This window comes from Rutidosis leptorrhynchoides, chromosome 2, assembly GCF_046630445.1.
Source record: "Rutidosis leptorrhynchoides isolate AG116_Rl617_1_P2 chromosome 2, CSIRO_AGI_Rlap_v1, whole genome shotgun sequence".
Taxonomy (NCBI): domain Eukaryota; kingdom Viridiplantae; phylum Streptophyta; class Magnoliopsida; order Asterales; family Asteraceae; genus Rutidosis; species Rutidosis leptorrhynchoides.
Window position 1 is genome coordinate 18,916,595 of NC_092334.1, and position 8,085 is coordinate 18,924,679.

Sequence of the window (8,085 nt, forward strand, 5' to 3'; positions counted from 1 at the left end):
ATATATAGATGTGTCGACATGATAGGTCGAAACATTGTATACGTGTCTATGGTATCTCAAGATTACATAATATATAATACAAGTTGATTAAGTTATGGTTGGAATAGATTTGTTACCAATTTTCACGTAGCTAAAATGAGAAAAATTATCCAATCTTGTTTTACCCATAACTTCTTCATTTTAAATCCGTTTTGAGTGAATCAAATTGCTATGGTTTCATATTGAACTTTATTTTATGAATCTAAACAAAAAAAGTATAGTTTTCTAGTCGGAAAAATAAGTTACAAGTCGTTTTTGTAAAGGTAGTCATTTCAGTCGAAAGAACGACGTCTAGATGACCATTTTAGAAAACATACTTCCACTTTGAGTTTAACCATAATTTTTGGATATAGTTTCATGTTCATAATAAAAATCATTTTCTCAGAATAACAACTTTTAAATCAAAGTTTATCATAGTTTTTAATTAACTAACCCAAAACAGCCCGCGGTGTTACTACGACGGCGTAAATCCGGTTTTACGGTGTTTTTCGTGTTTCCAGGTTTTAAATCATTAAGTTAGCATATCATATAGATATAGAACATGTGTTTAGTTGATTTTAAAAGTCAAGTTAGAAGGATTAACTTTTGTTTGCGAACAAGTTTAGAATTAACTAAACTATGTTCTAGTGATTACAAGTTTAAACCTTCGAATAAGATAGCTTTATATGTATGAATCGAATGATGTTATGAACATCATTACTACCTTAAGTTCCTTGGATGAACCTACTGGAAAAGAGAAAAATGGATCTAGCTTCAATGGATCCTTGGATGGCTCAAAGTTCTTGAAGCAAAATCATGACACGAAAACAAGTTCAAGTAAGATCATCACTTGAAATAAGATTGTTATAGTTATAGAAATTGAACCAAAGTTTGAATATGATTATTACCTTGTATTAGAATGATAACCTACTGTAAGAAACAAAGATTTCTTGAGGTTGGATGATCACCTTACAAGATTGGAAGTGAGCTAGCAAACTTGAAAGTATTCTTGATTTTATGAAACTAGAACTTTTGGAATTTATGAAGAACACTTAGAACTTGAAGATAGAACTTGAGAGAGTTCAATTAGATGAAGAAAATTGAAGAATGAAAGTGTTTGTAGGTGTTTTTGGTCGTTGGTGTATGGATTAGATATAAAGGATATGTAATTTTGTTTTCATGTAAATAAGTCATGAATGATTACTCATATTTTTGTAATCTTATGAGATATTTCATGCTAGTTGCCAAATGATGGTTCCCACATGTGTTAGGTGACTCACATGGGCTGCTAAGAGCTGATCATTGGAGTGTATATACCAATAGTACATACATCTAAAAGCTGTGTATTGTACGAGTACGAATACGGGTGCATACGAGTAGAATTGTTGATGAAACTGAACGAGAATGTAATTGTAAGCATTTTTGTTAAGTAGAAGTATTTTGATAAGTGTATTGAAGTCTTTCAAAAGTGTATAAATACATATTAAAACACTACATGTATATACATTTTAACTGAGTCGTTAAGTCATCGTTAGTCGTTACATGTAAGTGTTGTTTTGAAACCTTTAGGTTAACGATCTTGTTAAATGTTGTTAACCCAATGTTTATAATAACAAAAGAGATTTTAAATTATTATATTATCATGATATTATGATGTACGAATATCTCTTAATATGATATATATACATTAAATGTCGTTACAACGATAAACGTTACATATATGTCTCGTTTCAAAATCATTAAGTTAGTAGTCTTGTTTTTACATATGTAGTTCATTGTTAATATAATTAATGATATGTTTACTTATCATAATATCATGTTAACTATATATATAACCATATATATGTCATCATATAGTTTTTTTACAAGTTTTAACGTTCGTGAATCACCGGTCAACTTGGGTGGTCAATTGTCAATATGAAACCTATTTCAATTAATCAAGTCTTAACAAGTTTGATTGCTTAACATGTTGGAAACATTTAATCATGTAAACATCAATCTCAATTAATATATATAAACATGGAAAAGTTCGGGTCACTACAGTACCTACCCGTTAAATAAATTTCGTCCCGAAATTTTAAGCTGTTGAAGGTGTTGACGAATCTTCTGGAAATAGATGCGGGTATTTCTTCTTCATCTGATCTTCACGCTCCCAGGTGAACTCGGGTCCTCTACGAGCATTCCATCGAACCTTAACAATTGGTATCTTGTTTTGCTTAAGTCTTTTAACCTCACGATCCATTATTTCGACGGGTTCTTCGATGAATTGGAGTTTTTCGTTGATTTGGATTTCATCTAACGGAATAGTGAGATCTTCTTTAGCAAAACATTTCTTCAAATTCGAGACGTGGAAAGTGTTATGTACAGCCGCGAGTTGTTGAGGTAACTCAAGTCGGTAAGCTACTGGTCCGACACGATCAATAATCTTGAATGGTCCAATATACCTTGGATTTAATTTCCCTCGTTTACCAAATCGAACAACGCCTTTCCAAGGTGAAACTTTAAGCATGACCATCTCTCCAATTTCAAATTCTATATCTTTTCTTTTAATGTCAGCGTAGCTCTTTTGTCGACTTTGGGCAGTTTTCAACCGTTGTTGAATTTGGATGATCTTCTCGGTAGTTTCTTGTATAATCTCCGGACCCGTAATCTGTCTATCCCCCACCTCACTCCAACAAATCGGAGACCTGCACTTTCTACCATAAAGTGCTTCAAACGGCGCCATCTCAATGCTTGAATGGTAGCTGTTGTTGTAGGAAAATTCTGCTAACGGTAGATGTCGATCCCAACTGTTTCCGAAATCAATAACACATGCTCGTAGCATGTCTTCAAGCGTTTGTATCGTCCTTTCGCTCTGCCCATCAGTTTGTGGATGATAGGCAGTACTCATGTCTAGACGAGTTCCTAATGCTTGCTGTAATGTCTGCCAGAATCTTGAAATAAATCTGCCATCCCTATCAGAGATAATAGAGATTGGTATTCCATGTCTGGAGACGACTTCCTTCAAATACAGTCGTGCTAACTTCTCCATCTTGTCATCTTCTCTTATTGGTAGGAAGTGTGCTGATTTGGTGAGACGATCAACTATTACCCAAATAGTATCAAAACCACTTGCAGTCCTTGGCAATTTAGTGATGAAATCCATGGTAATGTTTTCCCATTTCCATTCCGGGATTTCGGGTTGTTGAAGTAGACCTGATGGTTTCTGATGCTCAGCTTTGACCTTAGAACACGTCAAACATTCTCCTACGTATTTAGCAACATCGGCTTTCATACCCGGCCACCAAAAATGTTTCTTGAGATCCTTGTACATCTTCCCCGTTCCAGGATGTATTGAGTATCTGGTTTTATGAGCTTCTCTAAGTACCATTTCTCTCATATATCCAAATTTTGGTACCCAAATCCTTTCAGCCCTATACCGGGTTCCGTCTTCCCGAATATTAAGATGCTTCTCCGATCCTTTGGGTATTTCATCCTTTAAATTTCCCTGTTTTAAAACTCCTTGTTGCGCCTCCTTTATTTGAGTAGTAATGTTATTATGAATCATTATATTCATAGATTTTACTCGAATGGGTTCTCTATCCTTCCTGCTCAAGGCATCGGCTACCACATTTGCCTTCCCCGGGTGGTAACGAATCTCAAAATCGTAATCATTCAATAATTCAATCCACCTACGCTGCCTCATATTCAGTTGTTTCTGATTAAATATGTGTTGAAGACTTTTGTGGTCGGTATATATAATACTTTTGACCCCATATAAGTAGTGCCTCCAAGTCTTTAATGCAAAAACAACCGCGCCTAATTCCAAATCATGCGTCGTATAATTTTGTTCGTGAATCTTCAATTGTCTAGACGCATAAGCAATCACCTTCGTTCGTTGCATTAATACACAACCGAGACCTTGCTTTGATGCGTCACAATAAATCACAAAATCATCATTCCCTTCAGGCAATGACAATATAGGTGCCGTAGTTAGCTTTTTCTTCAATAACTGAAACGCTTTCTCTTGTTCATCATTCCATTCAAATTTCTTCCCTTTATGCGTTAATGCAGTCAAGGGTTTTGCTATTCTAGAAAAGTCTTGGATGAACCTTCTGTAGTAACCAGCTAGTCCTAAAAACTGGCGTATGTGTTTCGGAGTTTTCGGGGTTTCCCACTTTTCAACAGTTTCTATCTTTGCCGGATCCACCTTAATACCTTCTTTGTTCACTATGTGACCGAGGAATTGAACTTCTTCCAACCAAAATGCACACTTTGAAAACTTAGCATACAATTCTTCCTTCCTCAATACTTCTAACACCTTTCTCAAATGTTCACCGTGTTCTTGGTCATTCTTTGAGTAAATAAGTATGTCATCAATGAAAACAATGACAAACTTGTCAAGGTATGGTCCACACACTCGGTTCATAAGGTCCATGAACACAGCTGGTGCATTAGTTAAACCAAACGGCATGACCATAAACTCGTAATGACCGTAACGTGTTCTGAAAGCAGTCTTTGGAATATCATCTTCTTTCACCCGCATTTGATGATACCCGGAACGTAAGTCAATCTTTGAATAAACAGACGAGCCTTGTAGTTGATCAAATAAGTCGTCGATTCTCGGTAGTGGGTAGCGGTTCTTGATGGTAAGTTTGTTCAACTCTCGGTAGTCGATACACAACCTGAATGTACCATCTTTCTTCTTGACAAACAAAACAGGAGCTCCCCACGGTGATGTGCTTGGTCGAATGAAACCACGCTCTAAAAGTTCTTGTAATTGGCTTTGCAGTTCTTTCATCTCGCTGGGTGCGAGTCTGTAAGGAGCACGAGCTATTGGTGCAGCTCCTGGTACAAGATCTATTTGAAATTCAACGGATCGATGTGGGGGTAATCCCGGTAATTCTTTCGGAAATACATCGGGAAATTCTTTTGCAATGGGAACATCATTGATGCTCTTTTCTTCAGTTTGTACTTTCTCGACGTGTGCTAGAACAGCATAGCAACCTTTTCTTATTAGTTTTTGTGCCTTCAAATTACTAATAAGATGTAGCTTCGTGTTGCCCTTTTCTCCGTACACCATTAAGGGTTTTCCTTTTTCTCGTATAATACGAATTGCATTTTTGTAACAAACGATCTCCGCTTTCACTTCTTTCAACCAGTCCATACCGATTATCACATCAAAACTCCCTAACTCTACTGGTATCAAATCAATCTTAAATGTTTCGCTAACCAGTTTAATTTCTCGATTCCGACATATATTATCTGCTGAAATTAATTTACCATTTGCTAATTCGAGTAAAAATTTACTATCCAAAGGCGTCAATGGACAACTTAATTTAGCACAAAAATCTCTACTCATATAGCTTCTATCCGCACCCGAATCAAATAAAACGTAAGCAGATTTATTGTCAATAAGAAACGTACCCGTAACAAGCTCCGGGTCTTCCTGTGCCTCTACCGCATTAATATTGAAAACTCTTCCACGGCCTTGTCCATTCGTGTTCTCCTGGTTCGGGCAATTTCTAATAATGTGGCCTGGTTTTCCACATTTATAACAAACTACATTGGCATAACTTGCTCCGACACTACTTGCTCCGCCATTACTCGTTCCGACACCATTTGTTCCTTTCGTTCTATTAACCCCTGGTCCGTAGACCTCACACTTCGCCGCACTATGACCATTTCTTTTACACTTGTTGCAAAATTTGGTGCAGAACCCCGAGTGATTCTTTTCACACCTTTGGCATAGTTGCTTCTGATTGTTGTTGTTGTTGCGGTTATTATTGTTGTTGGGATGATTGTTGTAGTTGTTGTTGTTGTTGTTGTTGTTGTTGTTGTTGGGCCGTTTGTTGTAGTTGCGATTGATGTTGCGATTGTTGGGATAATTGTTGCGATTATTGTTGTAATTGCTGTTGTTGTTGTATTGGTGATTCTTATCACCGTTTTCCTCCCACTTTCTTTTGACTTGCTTCACATTGGCCTCTTCAGCAGTCTGTTCTTTAATTCTTTCTTCAATCTGGTTCACTAGTTTGTGAGCCATTCTACATGCCTGTTGTATGGAGGCGGGCTCGTGTGAACTTATATCTTCTTGGATTCTTTCCGGTAATCCTTTCACAAACGCGTCGATCTTCTCTTCCTCATCTTCGAATGCTCCCGGACACAATAGGCACAATTCTGTGAATCGTCTTTCGTACGTGGTAATATCAAATACTTGGGTTCGTAACCCTCTAAGTTCTGTCTTGAGCTTATTGACCTCGGTTCTGGGACGGTACTTCTCGTTCATCAAGTGCTTGAATGCTGACCACGGTAGTGCGTACGCATCATCTTGTCCCACTTGCTCTAGATAGGTATTCCACCATGTTAACGCAGAACCTGTGAAGGTATGCGTAGCGTACTTCACTTTGTCCTCTTCAGTACACTTACTTATGGCAAACACCGATTCAACCTTCTCGGTCCACCGTTTCAATCCGATCGGTCCTTCGGTTCCATCAAATTCCAAAGGTTTGCAGGCAGTGAATTCTTTGTAGGTGCATCCTACACGATTTCCTGTACTGCTAGATCCAAGGTTATTGTTGATATGTAGCGCAGCCTGTACTGCGGCTATGTTTGAAGCTAGAAAAGTACGGAATTCCTCTTCATTCATATTCACGGTGTGTCGAGTAGTCGGTGCCATTTCCTTCAAAATAGTTAAATGGAACAAGTTAATCATACAGAATATTAAGAGTAGTTAATAGTATTTCGTAGCATAATATGAACTCATTTATAAAAGCTTTTTCTTCATATTAGCGTTTTATAAGTTTAAATTCGGGTAGTACCTACCCGTTAAGTTCATACTTAGTAGCTAATATACAATTCAACTACTACAATTCTATATGAAAAACTGATTGTAATAATATTTCGCGTTCAAACTTTTATACAATATTTTACAAACTTACAATACCGCTTATTTTACATAAAGCATGAAATATAGCACACAATAACTTTGATACAAGATAGTTGTGAAGACAATTCTAGCTAGTACACAAGTCGTTCAGCAAAGGCAATAAAGACACGTAATTCATACGTCCAGAAACAAGTCATGCATTCTGGTTTTACTAGGACTACTTCCCATCCTTGGTCTTGTGCAACATAACCGTTATGGCCGTTAATAAGACAGCGTGTTGTAACGTCATCAAAGGGACGAGGGTTACGTAATGTCCAACAGTCCCGTAATAATCTAAAAACCTCATTTCTTACCCCAATTACCGACTCCGTCACTTGTGGAAACGTTTTGTTTAATAGTTGTAGCCCGATGTTCTTGTTCTCACTTTGGTGAGAAGCGAACATTACTAATCCGTAAGCATAACATGCTTCTTTATGTTGCATGTTAGCCGCTTTTTCTAAATCACGAAGTCCAATATTCGGATATATTGAGTCAAAATAATTTCTTAACCCGTTGCGTAAAATAGCATTTGGGTTCCCCGCAATATATGCGTCAAAGTAAACACATCGTAACTTATGGGTTTCCCAATGTGATATCCCCCATCTTTCAAACGAAAGTCTCTTATAAACCAAGACATTCTTGGAACGTTCTTCGAATGTCTTACAAACTGATCTCGCCTTAAATAGTTGTGCCGAAGAATTCTGGCCGACTCTAGACAAGATTTCATCAATCATGTCTCCGGGTAGGTCTCTTAAAATATTGGGTTGTCTATCCATTTTGTGTTTTTAAACTGTAAAATAGACAAGAGTTAGTTTCATAAAAAAATACTTATTAATACAAGCAATTTTTACATATATCATAAAGCATAAGAACACTATATTACATATATTACACCACACGAATACAACTATCTTATTCCGACTCGCTCGTTTCTTCTTCTTCGGTTTTGGTTCGTTTTGCCAAGTTTCTAGGGATATATGATGTTCCCCTAATACGAGCCGTCGTTGTCCACATTGGTTTAGAAAAACCTGGTGGTTTAGAGGTTCCCGGGTCATTGTTACAACTTAAGGACTTCGGGGGTTGACGATACATATAAAGTTCATCCGGGTTGGAATTAGATTTCTCTATTTTTATGCCCTTTCCCTTATTATTTTCTTTTGCCT